The sequence below is a fragment of the Drosophila elegans genome, unplaced genomic scaffold, assembly GCF_018152505.1.
Source record: "Drosophila elegans isolate 14027-0461.03 unplaced genomic scaffold, ASM1815250v1 contig_476, whole genome shotgun sequence".
NCBI classification, from domain to species: Eukaryota; Metazoa; Arthropoda; class Insecta; order Diptera; family Drosophilidae; genus Drosophila; species Drosophila elegans.
In genome coordinates this window covers 9,863,258-9,880,055 of record NW_024545863.1, presented here as the reverse complement: position 1 = coordinate 9,880,055, position 16,798 = coordinate 9,863,258, and the positions used below count along the sequence as shown (strand labels likewise).

Sequence of the window (16,798 nt, the reverse complement as noted above, 5' to 3'; positions counted from 1 at the left end):
GTGGTCAGAACAATCGCATGTGTCTGTCGTTTGAGCTGGCTGTCAAAATTTATGCTGCTCAAATTTCCAGCACAAACTAACGTTAAGTATACGTCGCCGTCTGGGTTGGTGTGTTTTGAGATATCCCATTTGTGTGGGATCGAAGGGGTATATCCTGTGTTTTCAAACGTCTATATAAATTTAAAAAAAAAGGTTTGGCCCAAAATTCATTTTGTATTCCGATCCACATTTCCACATATATATTGTTATTATTATTATTTAATATTTTTTAGCTTTTCAAATATACGAAAATAATTTAATGGTTTATTCAATTAAGTTACAATTTTTAATGCCCTCTTTTAATTAAACATTTTTCTTCAACTATTTGTCCATTGAATTAACACTGGGTATTTCATCGAAGTTGCATGCTTGTTTCATGTCCGCCATGGGTCGCCCATTGTTCACCCGTGTTTGTTTTTCGTTGTTTCTGTTGTTTTGGCCCATTTTTCAAATTGATGTCTATCGCTTTGGCTCCTTTTCAAAGTTTCTGGCATTTTACATGTGCTAACCAACAAAGCTTCGCCCCAGGGGTACAGGGGTATTTCCGGGTGAATTGTTTCTGTGGACTACTGCTGTGGATGTGGCTTGAGTGCCAGCCTTGCGTTGGATTGTTATCTGGTGGTTCCCACAGAAAGAGCAAACCGAACAAGTGGCACGAATCAAAACCATATTGATAGTGGTGCGTTTCTCATTGAATGGTCGTTTTATAATAGGGGATGGGTACACGCTTTATTTTGACCCACATGCTTTGGGTAATTCGATCTAGAAATAAACACTTTCGTCGAGCAATTGTATATCACGCAATGCACAGCTCTCATTTATAATCAGTGTCATTCAACTAAAACTTGATTATTATTGATTGCTTGCTATTTAGCTGGAATTCAATTTGTGAATTCAATTTCGCTTCGCTGTCAATTGTACAAATCAAACTCTGACCTGCCCAACGAAATGAGTTTTGTGTGCAACTAAATGTTAAATATTATTTAGAATCACCAAAATAGTCCGGGCTTTAAATGCTTGTATTTCATTTTTCTGTCCTGCTGCAAACGGAAGAAATTTTTACTTTAGTTTTCTGGCAAGAGTTCTTCAACACCAAAACATAAAAACAGTCTACTTTCAAGCTATTAAACTATAATTTAAATACATAGAAAGTTTTTTTAATGAATGTAACTTATTAATAAATGCAAAACTAAATCACAGACCATTTAACTGTCTGCTTTAGATAGAAAAAGCGGTATAAAAAGATTTACCATTTGGCTTTCTTAATGTTCCATCTTTAAGATAAAGGGATCAAAATAATAAAAATTAAACTTGGGCAAGACAAAGTTGATATATCCTGGCAGCTATTGTAAAATAAAATATTCTTTGACCCTATAAGAGTATAATATAATATCGTCTTGCGACCTGAATCGTTCTGATTTGTATACTACCTGCAATAAAAAAAGCTTTTGTGACAATTTTATGCAGATAGCATTTTAACGAAGGGACTTGTTTGCGCAGAAACGGACGGACGGACAGTCGGACGAACAGACGGACATGTAATATCAAGGTTTAATTTCTGGGAGTTGCTTGTATCTTAATTTTTAGGTCACTGCTATAATTTAAATACTATAAAGCTCATAAACTCATTGCCATTACCCACTTCATTTAAGTAGAACATTATATAATTCAAACTAAAATAAGTTAAACTATGCTCCAATGATTTAAATATTAACAATTTTCAAATCAAGAATACAATTTCAGTTTTTCTTTAAAGATCTCTGCTTTCACACATGAGAGATACGCACACCCACTTTTATCGCATTTTGTAAGCCTCACAGCGAAAGTACAAAAAGGCGCAGTTTTCTGTGGGAGGGCGTGCGCTGACTCAAAATACATATATTGTTGTTGAGGGTCGCATACAATTTGTTTTTAGGCGGTTCTCTTATACCGCCCCTCTTCCTTTCCGTTCTTGCAATTATTATAAAATGGCGCACACCATCAAGGACAATGGCGGCAGGAGGAAGAACAGTGGCGCTCCTTGGAGACCCATTTTCAAGTGCTGGGCCGCTCAAGTGGGTCAGCACAAGTGGTTTAGGAAAGTGGGGGATGTGGGGCCAGCAGTTCAAGGATTTTATTGTTGCCAGCATGTAATTGAATGCAATGAAATTACGCAGCCTCCGACTGTGGCTTCCAGTTTTCTTGCTGTGCGCCTCTTTGTGTGCAGGATTTAATTGCATTTATTGTCTGCGTGAGGGTCGAATATCAGTTTGCTGGCATTTGCCAGATTGAGTCTGAATTAGTTAAATTGAGTAATTTTGATCTCTTTTAACAATGTGAATTTACGTTTCAAATTATATTTCCCACTACTATATCGATTTAGACATTTAAAAATAAAAATTAGTTGTTATAATTTTTAAATTTGCATACTCTTGAACTTAATATTATTAAAAGACAATTTTTATATATTGCCTTTAAGCGATTAATGTTTTTGATTTTTATACCTTGGCTGAGAGTATTAAAATTTCAGTCAGAAGTTTGCAACGCAGTGAAGGAGACATCTCCGGCCCTATAAAGTAAATATATTCTTGATCAGCATCACTAGAAGAATTTAAATTTTTTAAACACTTTAAGCAAGTCTATACATGTTAGATTCTAACTTGATTATTTTATATTTGATTATTTCCAAAAGGAGTTATTTTTTATTTGCAGCCTATACAATTTCTATTCTGTCCTTACACTTTCCAAATTTTCTTGCCGTCTTACTACTTTAACAGTTCTGCTCTAGTCCTCACAGTTACAACAACAAATTGGGCCAAACACGTGCCAAGTAAACAGAACCCTATCTCATGTTTATTCCATTTTCACTTTTACTCTTTTCCCATTTTCTTTTTGTTTTTGTTTGTATTATCTTTCCATTTTCTGCCCTGCACACAACTTAATTCACATGCCAGACTGTTCAACTGACCAGAATCTGAGCCACAGCAGCCATTCAGAACTCAATCAACAACGGACTGACCCATATTTTATGGCAAATTTTCGGGTGGGCCCCAAATAGAAAGAAAGCTAACAGCCTGGCCAGCAAAATAAACTGCTAAATAGAAAAAAAAATGTATATACTCTTGTATATCACTGCAGTTGGCTGTGTAGGGCTTCCTGTAATTTAAGCTTATCACTCTGGTTCCAGACCATTGCGTATTAAAAACATTTTTGTTACGCCAATAAAAAGACGGAACAAATTTTGCATAATTCGGGCCATAAAAAATGAGTCAAAAGGCAAGCTGTTGTTGCTGTTGACATTGGGCAAAAAACTAGGCAATGGGGTTAGCATCAAGCGTCCAACTTTGTACACTAAAAAAGACTTTATTGGCAAATATCTCCTACTCAGAATGCTTTTATTCTGAAGTAATTTTTTTAAGAGATTTTGTTCACTCCCTTTAATACTCATATCCTTCAGTTCTTGAATTGTAAATAATGTTTTTCAATTATAGAACATGCACTCAATCATAAGGAAGAAATAATAAATATAAATAGTGATGCCGATCAAGAATATACATATGTACTTTATATTCATTGAAGTAAAATTACTCTTTGCAAGGGTATAGAAAAACTTGGCGATGAAAACACTAGACATACAAAAAGGGCTGTGCAATATTTGGATAGAATTGACGAAACTGCCAGAAAATTTATGTAAATATGCAAAATTCAATGTTTAAATGTATGCAAACCAATTATGTGCATATGTATCTTTCTCAAAAAATAGTTAGCCTGTGCTTCCAGAAGAAGACAATGTGGCTGTTGAAACACGTTGGAAAAATTATAAATAAAATGTTTACTTATTTACTTAGGTGTACAACGGCCGACAAATTTCACATAGCTTACACAACAATTTGTTTTTTAAGTATTAAGTTACTTTATGTTAAGCTTAGAGTATTCTTTTCTCTGTACAATACAGTAATTTTCTGTATACAGCCCGCCTATTTATGCTGCCTGCCTTAGAAGCACGAAAAGCGGCTTCATTTTTTTATTGCGCACATAAAATGACCCGGCAGAGACAACTTGGAAAGTTACATGGGGAAAATGTAATATGGGGGCTCGGAAAATTCAGCCCTGGTGCTGACGGACGGCTGATGCTGTCAATTTGCTCAGCGACGGTTCCTCAAGCCTCCGAGCGACCATTTGTCAGATGAAAAAGCATCGCACCAACTATGTATATTGTTTGTCATTAACAAGGTCGCCAGCAAAAGCGGCAAAGGCAGTGCAAAAAATGTGAATGAAAGGACGAAAACTAAACTCACTTTGGTGGCGCAAAGCTGTTACTTACACGGAGAAAAAATCACTAAGTGTTGTAAATTGTTTAAACGTTTCAACAAAAAACTTCTTTTGTACATCTTTTAAAATCTAAATTGTTAAATAAATGTTTAAAGTATTTCTTAAAGTCGGTATAAGGCTTAAAAAATGTTCTTTTTAAATGTTTCCATTCCTCATGCACCGAAAGAAGATGCATGTGTATGCAAAAAGTTTAAATTGAAAAAGTGTATTTTTTTAGTGATTTAATATAAGAAATTTTGTGTTTCTTAGGTGCGATCGTGAAGAGGAAAAGAAGACGAGTGTAGGGTTATGACCATCTTAGTCCGAGAAAATATTACAAAAACTATTTCCTTAAATGCTATTCGGCTCATCTACAAGGATTCCCTTTTGAACTAATGGTTGCTGGTGAAATGAAATGAAACAGCAACCTTAAAAACTGGGCAAACTCATTCTAAAACTTAATTTTTTTAGGCAGGTCTCTATTTGGCCTGTTTACGTTTTTGTGAGTACACAGTTCATTTGTTATTTGATATATAGCAATACAGTATACATTTGTCAAGTCATTTGTAACTTGATTAATAGCAATACAATATTTAAGCAAGAAAGATATAAAAATGGTTTGTATTACAATAGCAAACATTAGGTGAATAAGCGAAGTCATCAACGACTTGTTCTACGTTTTTCTCTGTGCCGGAAGCCCTTTGAGAGTCGACGGAAAGTGTTAAGCGGGGGTTGCAAACGTGACCCACACCGCCTGACATTAATTTTGTTTTCATAACTCGGTGCAGCAGTTACAACCAAAGGCCAGCCGGAGGGTCCCAAAAGAACCCCTTACCACCCAGCTTTTCGCCAGCCTCCACAACTGTGGCTGGCAAATGAAGACACTTTGTTGCACTGCTGGCGTTTCCTCTGCCGCCTCCGTATTTTTTCCTTTTCGGGGTTTTTCTTTCAGCCAAAGCGTGGACTTGATTGACATGCTGTCTGTCTGCTGCTTCTGCTCGGCTTCGTGCAGCGTATTCCCGCCGCTTTTTGCTTGGCCAGCTGGCCATGGCATAAAAAAAGACGTAAAACAAATACGACAACAAGTGCAAAAACAAATTAGCACAGTTCTCAGCTGGCTGTTGATGCTGTGATGCATTTTTGACAATGAACATCAGATGTCTGTCAGTCAGCCTGTTGGGTGTGTGAGCTGAGCTGGTCACAATGGCACAATCAGTCAGCGAGTCAAGGTTTGCCAGCAGAAATGGAAAAGGACAGTCTTTTTAAAATTGCTTGTGGTTATGGGAACAGGAACAGGCCAAAGGGAGAAGAATCTGAAGAGAGTAATTAGCTTTGTTAACGCTTCAAATTAATTAAATTATATGATACAAAGAACCTTGTACCCCTTTAATAAAATTGTTACGAGTTTCGAATTCAAGTTTCTTAACAAGGAACGAAATTCGTGACAGTAACACATTTAACAACAAACATTTCCAGTAAAAGCGTTTCAAAAACATTTTCTAAATTTGGTTGCCCAAGCATGAAGGAACCCATAATTTTTTCAGCTCTAGAATATAAAAAAAAAAAACATTCAGAGTTTCTTTAAAAGATAAGTAAATATCGTACCACTTTACAACAATAGAATTCAAAGTTTTTGTACTTAACCAAACAATTTCTGAATTGACTCATTTGTATCATTATTTTCCATAGAATTTAACCAATTCTTTTAGAAAAATATGCTATTCATGGAGCTCGGAAAAAAATTAGCCTTCAGAGTCAGCCAACCAACTAACAAACCAACCCAGAATCCAGAATCCAGTTCATACACACAACTCGCATTACGTTTAATTTATTTAAAGCTTGCATTTTCACACTCCAACGCTCGCCACCGCTTTCCTTTTGAAGCCAAAAAATGGAGCAACGTTCTGCCATCGGGTTTTGTTTGGTTTGTGTATTGTTTGTTATTTGCATAAAAATCACGCATACGCCGCGTTGAGCGCCGACTCTCTCACAAAGGAAGCCTTAAATTCGTTGTGCACTGATTTCAAGGTTAACCGTTGCCCAAAAAGACTGCACTGAAAAGTTTCGCCCATAATTATGGAAATTCGTGTGCAACAATGCCGGATTAAAAATTATTGCTGCACACACAGCGAGTCTCTCGCTTTGTTCTGCCAATGTCATTGTCGCCGGATAATGCACCACAAAAGTTTCATTTCCCTTCATGTGCATTCGCATTGTTTGGCATTACACAGAAATGGGCATTAACAGTTTCCGCAGTTGGTTCCGTATTTTTCTGATTTTCCATGCTTTGCCCGGTGTTTTTGTTTTTCAATTTTTCCCATTCAGTTGATGATGATGATGACGCTGGCACTGGCATTGTTGCCGAAACTGAGTTATAGGACCGGGTTTATTTTCAATTAATCAAGTCCTGCGAACCAGACTCATAATGGATCCCATTTCAAGGTTCCATCATCGCGTTGTAAATGCCACTTGAATGTGGAAAGCGAAATATATATGAATAATTAAATGCAGGACTGTGAGCCTCGAAAATAAGTAGTTAACTATTGACAGAGCGAGCGAATGGAATATTAATTGCCAGTCGCGGCGCTCTTGCCTCTGCCACCATATTTCTTCTTCACTCCGTTTTGCTTCTTTCCGTTGTCAACGCCATTGTCTTGTAATAAACCAGTCCGTGAAGGGAGCGGAACGGGCAGGATGGCCTATAATATTGGCAGGGCAACATAATAAACATAAATCAGGTGCGCCGGCATTGTACTCGGTTCACAGGCGGATTTGATATTGGACTGCCTGCGATTCCAGTTCAGTTTCCACACACAACAAAATAAGGTAGCTCACTTTTAGGGCCCTAGAAAAAATTGATTTAATAACCAACAAATTATCGTTTTGAGCAGGGAATTTTTAAGCTGCAATCTTAAAACAAAAGAAAAATTTAAAACATAAAAAACAGCGATATTTTTTCTATACGAAATAAAAACAGGAAGGTTTATCACTATGAAAGGCATTATGCGCACCAAGAGTGTGTGACTTTTATATATAGCCGCATAATAGAAAATCTGCTGCGATGGTCCGATCGTAAACCGCTAAAAGAAAAGGTATTGAAAGACTTTAGGAAAATTAATTGGTTCAGATGTGCGGTGAAAGTGACATACTATAAATTTTTTTATAGCACAGTTAAAATTTTGTTGAAAATACGGCTCGAATGACACATAATTTTCTTGGATAAAATGCTCCGTTAAAAAGCTATTCAAAAAATACTTTTTTTTTGGTATATCTCAAAATGAACATTTTTCCGAGCCGGTTTGTCCGTTTCCAAAAAGTGGTAAGGACTTGTTTTAGAATTCTGGAAAATTTTTTATATGTTGGGCAAGTCATTACAAAAATAGTTTGTTCTACAACTTTTTTAAAAACGATCTTATTTAGCGGGAAATCACAAAATTTGATGTCATTTATTTTTTATCTTGAAGTCTATGCTGAATTTGCGACGTTTATTCTCTGTGTAGTCGAGTTCTGGGCCATTTATCTTTGGTCTGTTTCACTGGCCAAGAAGGCTGCCACACATGCATATCATACTCGTCATCGTTTTTATTATCGCCCACCAAGTGAAACAAAAGGAAAACTCCCTCCTCCGCCGCCATAAATAAGCCAAGGCAAGTAGGAAAAACAATTCCGGCTCTAATGAAAGTCATGGGTGCGGCCAGCTTGTGAGGTTTATGTCTCACGCTGCGTGGCACAAGCAGATTTTACTGCCTTCTCTGGCTAAGCTAATAGATATTTATCTGGGATTTGGTGGGGTAATTTATCTCTTGCGGTTGAGGGGAATTGATTTCTCCAACGAAAAGTATGTAAACCAAATTGTTGTGCAATTTTACCTAATTACCGGAGTACGTCCCACCCACAGATGTACATCAAAAAGTTGCTAAGTGAGTTGGAACATGTCTGTAAACATTTTAGCATATGTGTATGACATAATTTGGGGACTTCCTCCCCATTCCGCCATTTAGGCAGAGACTTTTGCATGTTTCTGACACAATTTTAATATTTTTATGATATTAACTCGTCGTTGTGTCACTTAAAACCTCAACGAAAATACCAAAGTTCCCCTCGCCATCCTGACAGACATTTTGAAATTAAAATTCTCTAAGTGGAAGCCAGTGGGGAAATAACGTATTTTGTCGGGTGATGAGAAGACTTTCATTCTCAAAAAAGAAGGCACACGAGCATGATGCTGTTGTCTTTAGACAAGTGACACTTCGTCTCAAAATGGCACTCCGTTAAAACATTTATGAGACGAAAAGTAGAATAAAATGGGGAAAGGGGTTGCCCCAGGCAAAATGTTTTTCGAAAAATTTATCGCTGCGCAGTTTGTTTCACAGAAAGCGAGCTCGAAAATTGCCAGAAAATCATGGAGAAAGTATTTACTGACGAAACGCGCCTCAATAAGGTGTTATTCTGCAACTGTAAATTTTCAAGGAATGTCTTACATGCAAGAACATGATTAAGTTTCAACACATTCCCGTGTTTTCGGGTCGTTCTGACCCTTAGCCGAATTTGATAAACCAACGCAAATATAAAGGCAAATACCTAATTTATAAATTTTTGGTTTGCTGAACTATTGTTTGATGTGTTATTTCAATAATAGGTATTAGTGGAATAGCTCACATTTCTAATCCAAATATTTGACGAAGGAAAGCAATAAACAAGGCAACAAGCGCATTAAAAATAGATTTCTCCATAGAAAATTTACGTAGAAATTTGTTGGGTCGATCTGAGTCCAGAACAAGCACAGAGCACACCTTTGTTTGAGCCGCATATATTGCACAAATGTGACATATATTTTTAGGAACCTAAAGGTTCAAGCTACACATCCATTGGGCATTTTAAATGAAAGAAGATTGTTGGGTCGATCTGACCTATAGCATCGAATAATGTGGTAATGCTATGCTTTTCTTAAAATTGCTTTACGTTTGTTTGCATTGTTTTTTTTTTTTTTTTTTTATTTTAAAAAATATGTTTCCCGCTAACAAAGTAGCTATAACTAAGCTCATTTCACAAGAATAAGATACTATTTCTTATAGGAAAAACTATTTTTCGCAGTGTAGATCATGGAAAGCCTTCAAGGCAGTTCCCGACACGCAATGAGTTAAATTGGAGCTGGCAGAGCGCTGGCATTGATATTTTATGGCCCTTCGGCGGATTTGAATGAAGCGCTTGACTTTGCCGGAGCTTAACGAGCGCCTTGGGCGATGATTCGACCCTCGACAACTTGTCAGAAATTTAAAACTTATCAACGCCGGCGGCGCATGTGGCATATTCTTAATGTATGCAAATTTAATTCGCTTCTCACATTTAAATCAATATTTATCAAGCATCCTGCTGAGCTCTTATTTTATATGTGTTCTATAGATGTGTTTTTATAATTATAATTGAAAAATCCGTAGCAGATACATTTATCACATGTTTTTGGTTGGAATTTTATTTTTCCGCGATGCGGGGAAAAAGAATGGCTCACTTAATTGCCGCCGCAATACAATTTATATTCGCCTCGGTCCACGAAATGCAAAAATAAAAAGGTCAAAGGAATGCTACGGGATCATAAATGGAGAGGATGAGGAATTTGTAATGAATATAAAGTAAGACAATGTGTAATACCGTAAATTATCGAATAAAAAAATAAGGCAAACTGTTTTTCAGCACCACAAGCTAAAAAAATAAGCTCCGCAATAAATTTGTATAAAGCCGATCAAATCATGAGCAGTCGTAACTCTTTGGTAATATATTTGTTGGGTCATAGCAAAAGCAATGAATATTCAAAGTCATTAAGCGAACAGGAAAGCCATTAAAAGGAACACCCAAAAAGAGGCTAAAATAAATCCTTAATTAATTTTTCGATTTTTTCAATCTGAAAATAGCGAATTCGGTTTCGTTACAGCTGGTGTGTGTCCCCCGTGAACTTTGGGTTTATTTGCCCTCATAAGTGTTTTTTGCAGGTTAATCGCTGGGTGTAGTAACTGCTGTATAAATGCAATGCAGCACAGGCGGTAAAAACTATTAATTGGGCTGCAGCATCAGCATTCATTCCATTATGGATGTCAACAGTCAGCATAAAAAACTGCAAAGATGATGGCCAAGGCGGGCTACAAAAAGTGGTAAAAAGAGCAAAACGAACGGTTAGCCCGCCCCATGTGCCATATAAACGAATTTAATTATTGTTCATGTGTTGAAATATGAGCAAATTTATTTATGGCCTTGCATGCGATACCAGGTGCCCGGCAGAAGTCCTCGTAGGTGGACTTTTCAGTCCCAGACACGTGGACTCCTTGTTGTCATTGTTGTTGCTCGAACAAATGTTGCTGGCTTGCTGGCAGCGTACAAACATGCAAGGCATTTTTATATTATTTTCAGTGCATGCATTCGATTCTCGGCAGGGTTCCTCGTTCACCTGTCCAGGCGGCCATGCAAATGCCCCGCCCCATTCGGTGAGTTATGGGCGTGGGTGGCGTATGATTAATATTCAATTACACGGCGGATCGCCCGCTCCTCACAATAACTATGCATGCGACAGCAGCCCCTCGAAAAAGTATGCTTTACTTTGTTTGCTATTGCAGGAAAAACTTTGCTAATTGCCCTCATCAAGAAAACAAAAGTAAAACCAAAACCAAAACAAAACAATATAATGAATGCCTGGAAAGAACGAAAGTCGATTTCATCAAAACTTTGCATTCGCCGTTTTTTCCGTGTTTTGTGTTTTTTTTCTGTTCTCGCTAGACAACGTGTGCCTCCATTTGATTTAATTATGCTCGTGCTGAATAGGAAAAGCCAGGCCTGGAGTTTTATATATTCGAGGAAAACAATCCCGCGAAAATACATTCCTCTTGGCACGCAATGCGCTGGAAATTAGCTTGTGGCGAAACGGAATTTTAAATTAGCCTAATTATAAAGTATAAAGTGTATTGTGAAGCGAAGACAAACTCAAGAGGGGAATCAACAGGGAGAGATGTTAAGCTAAAATAATCTTGAAAATTATGAGCATCTCATCAATATGCATTATTTTTATAATATCATCCCAGAAAAGGTATTCGCTTCCTACAAATAGCATTCCAGAATACTATATTTTTTCGGTTTCGGGAACCCAGTGTTAAAGGTCCCTAAAAAGGGAATATTTATTTGCTTTAATTTTTTTTTATTTTGTGTTGTTTTTTATGAATATAATCATTTTTAAAACCGCCTGAAATTTTACAAATGACGCTAAGCGGTAAAAAAAAACAATTACACACCAAGTCACTGAACATTCAACAAATTCGGGCTTGAGTTGTTGCTTGTTTGTTTGGCTTTAGTTTACTTTGACTCGATTAATATTCAAATAACTTCAATTGCAGCCCCTGTTGGTATTACGATTGCGTGTAGTTTTGACGTTCGCCAGCCGCAAATGTATCAAACTCTTGCCATTTGACAAGGCCAAAGTCCATGATTTATGGCTGCCATTACTTTATGCTTAGCTGCACGGATTCGTGACATATTATTACTGCAATTGCCAGGCAACATTGGGGCTTAGGAATAATTTTCCTTCTTATCGGCACAGTTTACCCAGCATTTGCTAGAAACTGAAAATGTTTGTAGCCAACTGCTCACAAAATGGCCACTTTATTATTCTCCTGGCAGCCAATGAAAATAGTTTAACTTCTTCTGCATGATGTATTCAGAATGAAATTTGTTTGCCTGCGACATTGTGTTGTTTTATGAGTTTTGTTCGGAATTAAAAATTAATTGCTCTTTATAAAAGCAATATATTTTTACGCATTTGGTTCATTTTTCAGCATTCACTATAATTTTAATGACACATGCTTGTTTGCTTTACACATATCAATTCATGTGCAGGAAATAAATAAATCATTGTTTCGAATTTGGCATTTTATAAACCTTATCCATATTTCAGGACTCTAAAAAAAAGTAAATTCTTTCATTGGCGCAAAATATGTGATTGTGCTTGCGATTGGTTAATATTTTGTTTGCTTTTCTGATACCGCTGGTCCAAAAACCAAATTAATTTTACGGTCGAAAGCCTGCATGCATAATAATTAACAGAACCCAGAATATTTGGGTAGATGTTGTTTTTAGTTTTGACTTTATCAATTGATTCATGCCAATTTCATTTACCCCGTGTGTGCTTAATAAGCGACTGCATCATCTGGGAAGCGCGCGTCGTGTGAGCGTTTATTAATTTATGCTTTTAAATGATGGCCGATTGCACACAAACAGCCCTTCGCCTGTCCTCTCCAGCCCCTGTGCCAAATTTTGCATATTAATTGCTCATTAATTGTTGATTAGCTTTCAAGTGCCGCGTGGTCGGCCTGCTAAGCCCCTGGTAATCAGAGTTCAGGCTCAAGAATACCCGAACTTGTCCAAGGCAACTCGGTATTAGTGCGACAAAATGTGTAATCAATCAAAAAGGGGAAAGCCCTCTCCGCAGTTTGGGGAGTTCTTTCCTCGGCGGCCCAAATACTTGCAATTAAGCATTATTAATCACAGCGACTAAGCAACACCAGCAGCTATCCAAAGCTATGCACGAAGTGAGCACTTCCGCTCCTGGCAAATAATTACATTGGTCATCGCCCCTGGTGGTGGTCACTTCGCTAATGTGTGCGTATTATTTTCCCATCAAAATTAATATTTAATTAAAAGTAAAGTGCGGGGGTTGAACACGCGCCGAAAAAGTTAATTTCCCTTTGGGAAAACCACCATGATATTGTTCTTTGCTCGGCAACTTAATGAATAAGAGTCGAACAAATGGCGGAACCTTTGAGTAATGCTTCATCGAATGAGAAAGTGATTGCAGACGAAAAGTATTTATGTTTCCTTGGTTTTGTTTATTTTGATTTAAAATGCTAATAATATTATGATATTTGTAACTAAATTATGCCGCAATACTTTTTTCCATGTGCTTGTCAAAGAAAACTCTATTTTATAAAAAGTTATGATAAACAATCACTGATGTCACTTTATTTACTACATAACATAAATTTTTAATAAGCGCGTAAAAATGATTTTTAATTTTTAATTGAATTATATATATATATATTAATTTGTTCACTATTTTAAAAGCTTCCTTAGTGTAAAGGTAAATTGATTATGAATAAATATTAACATTTAGTGCACCTGAATATTTCGAAAAAAAACTCAGCAAGGGCAAAAAATGCTCGCCGAACAGAATACAATTAAGCCCCAATGATTGACAGAGTTCATTGTCAGGTCGCGATCACAATCCGATTATGGACTAATTGCGCTACTCATGTCAAATTCCGAACCTCGGGAGTGGAAGGACGATTGTCTGACTGACAGAGAACAAGAGCTATCGAATAAAGAAATGCGCCAATCGGCAGAATATTCTTGGCCAAAACACTTGACTTGTGCGTGCCCGCAAGTCGACAACTAATCAATCAGGGAGGACCCATGGTCTTAGCCATTTCTAGGCTTTTTCGAACGGCATCGCATGATGGATTGGGTCGGTTGAAGTTTGATTTGGCGTTTTTTTACGGGAGCGCCAACTTTCATCGCGTCTGAGAGCCCATTTCAAGTTAAATCTCGCGTGGCGAAGTGACCACAGAAGAGAAGGCAGTGAGTTTGCTTTAATTGTGGCTTGATTTATGACTCAATTACCGTTTAATAGTCCAGACCGAATCCAAGTGCACGGCTTTGATTTGCAAAATTTACTTTCTTCGCCAATGGTTTTTCTATCTCGTCACACTTCACTGGCCTTTCGCACCAAGGCTTTTGGCTCGGGCGTAAAATTAAATTTTCTTTAATATTTCTTTAGCCGGGATATGCTTTTCACTTTTCGTGCCTTCTGGCTGCCATTTGGCTGACTATTTATTTCTATTTTTCTGCCGGGGCAAGTTGGCGCCTCACACACACGGACACTCTGCATACGGCACACACACTGGCACACTCACTTAAATCTGTGGGCTCCTTGCGACTTCCGGCGTTCCCACGGCCTTTATCTTCTTTATATTCTCGGTTAGGACAGATATATCCGTTCGCTTACTTTTCTGGGCGTTGTTTTTGGTCGCGCCTTGTCAATGCAACAACTTCAACGCGCACACAGCCACACATCCTATCCAAATCACACACCCACACACTGGGTGTTTTTTTTTTTCAGAACGATTTTTGGGAAAAAAAGCGACGCGCTCGGTTCGTTCTTAAAGCGCTTGCACGGTCGCCCGATAGCCGCTACCAAACAACACAAATATCGAACGTGAACTGACATGGAAATTCGCCACTTCAGCCAGCCGAGAAGAGGCCCAGGCCACATGGATGCCGTTCGTCCTTCTCGGCCAACTCCGCTCGGATTTAGCCGACTCTGAACACCCGGCGACTGCAGCGCCAGACGGGCGTGCGGCGAACTAATCGAGAGAGCGGTGAGCATTTTAGGGAGCGGGCGCATGGCATTTACCGCTTGTTTGGGGCGGGAAAGTCCTCTGAGACACTTTCTCCTTCGGGCGGGGAAAGGTTTTTGTTAGGGGGAAATTTTCCCCTTTCGTCGGAGTTCGAAAATTTTTAGCCCATCTAACTTGTTGCTAATGAACATCAAGACGGAGGTGAAGGAGAATTAAACACTTCGCTGTGGAAGGCTGTTAACTACAATACATTTATATTTTTCTAAAACAGAAAATCGTCTTTGACTTAAGAAAATGGTTTTTGATTTGGGTTTATGTGCTATTTATCGACACTGGTAAAAAAAAAAACATGGTAAATGTCTCTATTTCATCATTGAATCAATTATTTTTCATGACGATTTAGAACCACACATGGAAATAGTAAATATTAATATGTCACATAGTTATTTTTTATCTAATTATGCGTATAGTAAATTCAAACATTTTTGTATTTGATTCAAATGTGCCAGAATAGTTAAAAATTCTAAATTTAAATATGCTTCGTAGTAAATCATAGTAACTATTTTCATAGTTGATTTGAACCTTTCAAACTTCAATTCTGTAAGAATAAATATTTATTTCAAATTTAGTTCATATTCAAACAGAAAGCCCATAATTATTTTGAACATTTTTTTGTTTTAATATTGACCTATTTCAAATAAATATGACACATTATTAATTTATTTTTTTTTATTTTGAAAAAAGCTTGAAAGTATAAAAAATACAACAAAAGAATACATTATTAATATATTAAATTCATTTTAACTTTTCTTCTTCACTGTATCCTTTATTTTGCATTGATAGCTTTTTCTATTAAACAAATTTATAAACTGTAAATAAAAAATCAATAAATACTTTATTAAAATCACTTACCTAAATGAGCTCGTCCCAGCGCAATAATAATAATATTTACAATAATGGCAACAGAGGGCAAGGTGGCAGAAAAGCTCAAACTGCTCCTGAAATCAAACCATCCACATCTTAAGGATGAAACCCTTTATATGGGAAATGGACGTGAAAGCAAAAAACATAAGGCCAGAATTTTGAAAATGACGGTTTTATGAAGTGTATGAAATCATGTGTATTGAGGATCAAAGGATGCCAAGTAGCCAAGATGCGAAAAACAAATGCGCGATCTCCGTTTTTTGGTTGCTTGACCTTGCATTTACAACACATACAAATGTATGTATGTTGCTGTACACATGAATATAAACAAAAATGCATAAAGGTAAAATGTATTTCATATAGTACTCATGCTTGAATATGAAAATATGAATTTTCAGCGCATTTTGCTTTTACTCTCTGTCCTCTTCGTTTCCCTTAACTAATTCAAAAGTTGATGTTGTTCAGCATTAGTAGATATTGATGCCGTTTAACAATTACATATAAAAAATAACACACACATATTTTGTGAATGCACGTAAATACATGTTTATTATGTGTATACGTGTGTCAACTTTTAATAATTCCCATATTTATATTAATAGGTTTATGTTTCAAATAAATTGCTTAAAAGTTTAAATCTATTGAATAGCCCTATTCTATTGTCAAAAATAACATAACACAACACTGAATTTAGTATTTTGATCAGACCTATAATTTGGTCACATTCGGATTTTTCTCCTTTCTTTTTCACGATTCCTGTGAATGTGGCGTGTGTTATTAATAACTCATAAAATAATAACTGTAATATAAAACCAATCTTACTGTGTTATTTGTCTTGGTGCTAAAGGATTACAACAAAATCAAATATGAAATAATATTCGCTAAACTATGTTAATTTGATACTACCAATCGTAATTGTAAAAATTACGATTTATTTTCTTTTACAACTTAACAAAAAAAATAATAAATATTATCCACTTTGATTTAATTATGTTCACATTTGCATTTGCCTTTGTCTTTGCCCATGCCTTTGGCCTTGGGGTCCATTTTTGATTTCCCTACCAAGATAAACAAACAAATCTTAAAGTAAACATAGTTTCCACCCGAAGCCCAATCAATTGCGTTCTAAATTCAAACTATTGCGATCCAAGCCC

At 36.8% G+C, this 16,798-nt stretch overlaps 1 protein-coding gene across 3 annotated transcripts in view; it reads right to left on the bottom strand.

Moving 5' to 3' along the window:
- Positions 1 to 14,565, bottom strand: part of LOC108140982 (neuroligin-3) — an 86,854-nt gene extending 72,289 nt beyond the window's left edge. For 2 of the 3 annotated variants that reach the window (XM_017264052.2, XM_017264055.2), the window contains exon 1: positions 13,984 to 14,565. The gene's annotated coding sequence lies outside the window, so the exon portion shown is untranslated. The remainder of the gene's footprint in view (positions 1 to 13,983) is intronic. The other variant, XM_017264053.2, reaches the window with a different exon arrangement.
- Positions 14,566 to 16,798: the final 2,233 nt, after the last annotated feature.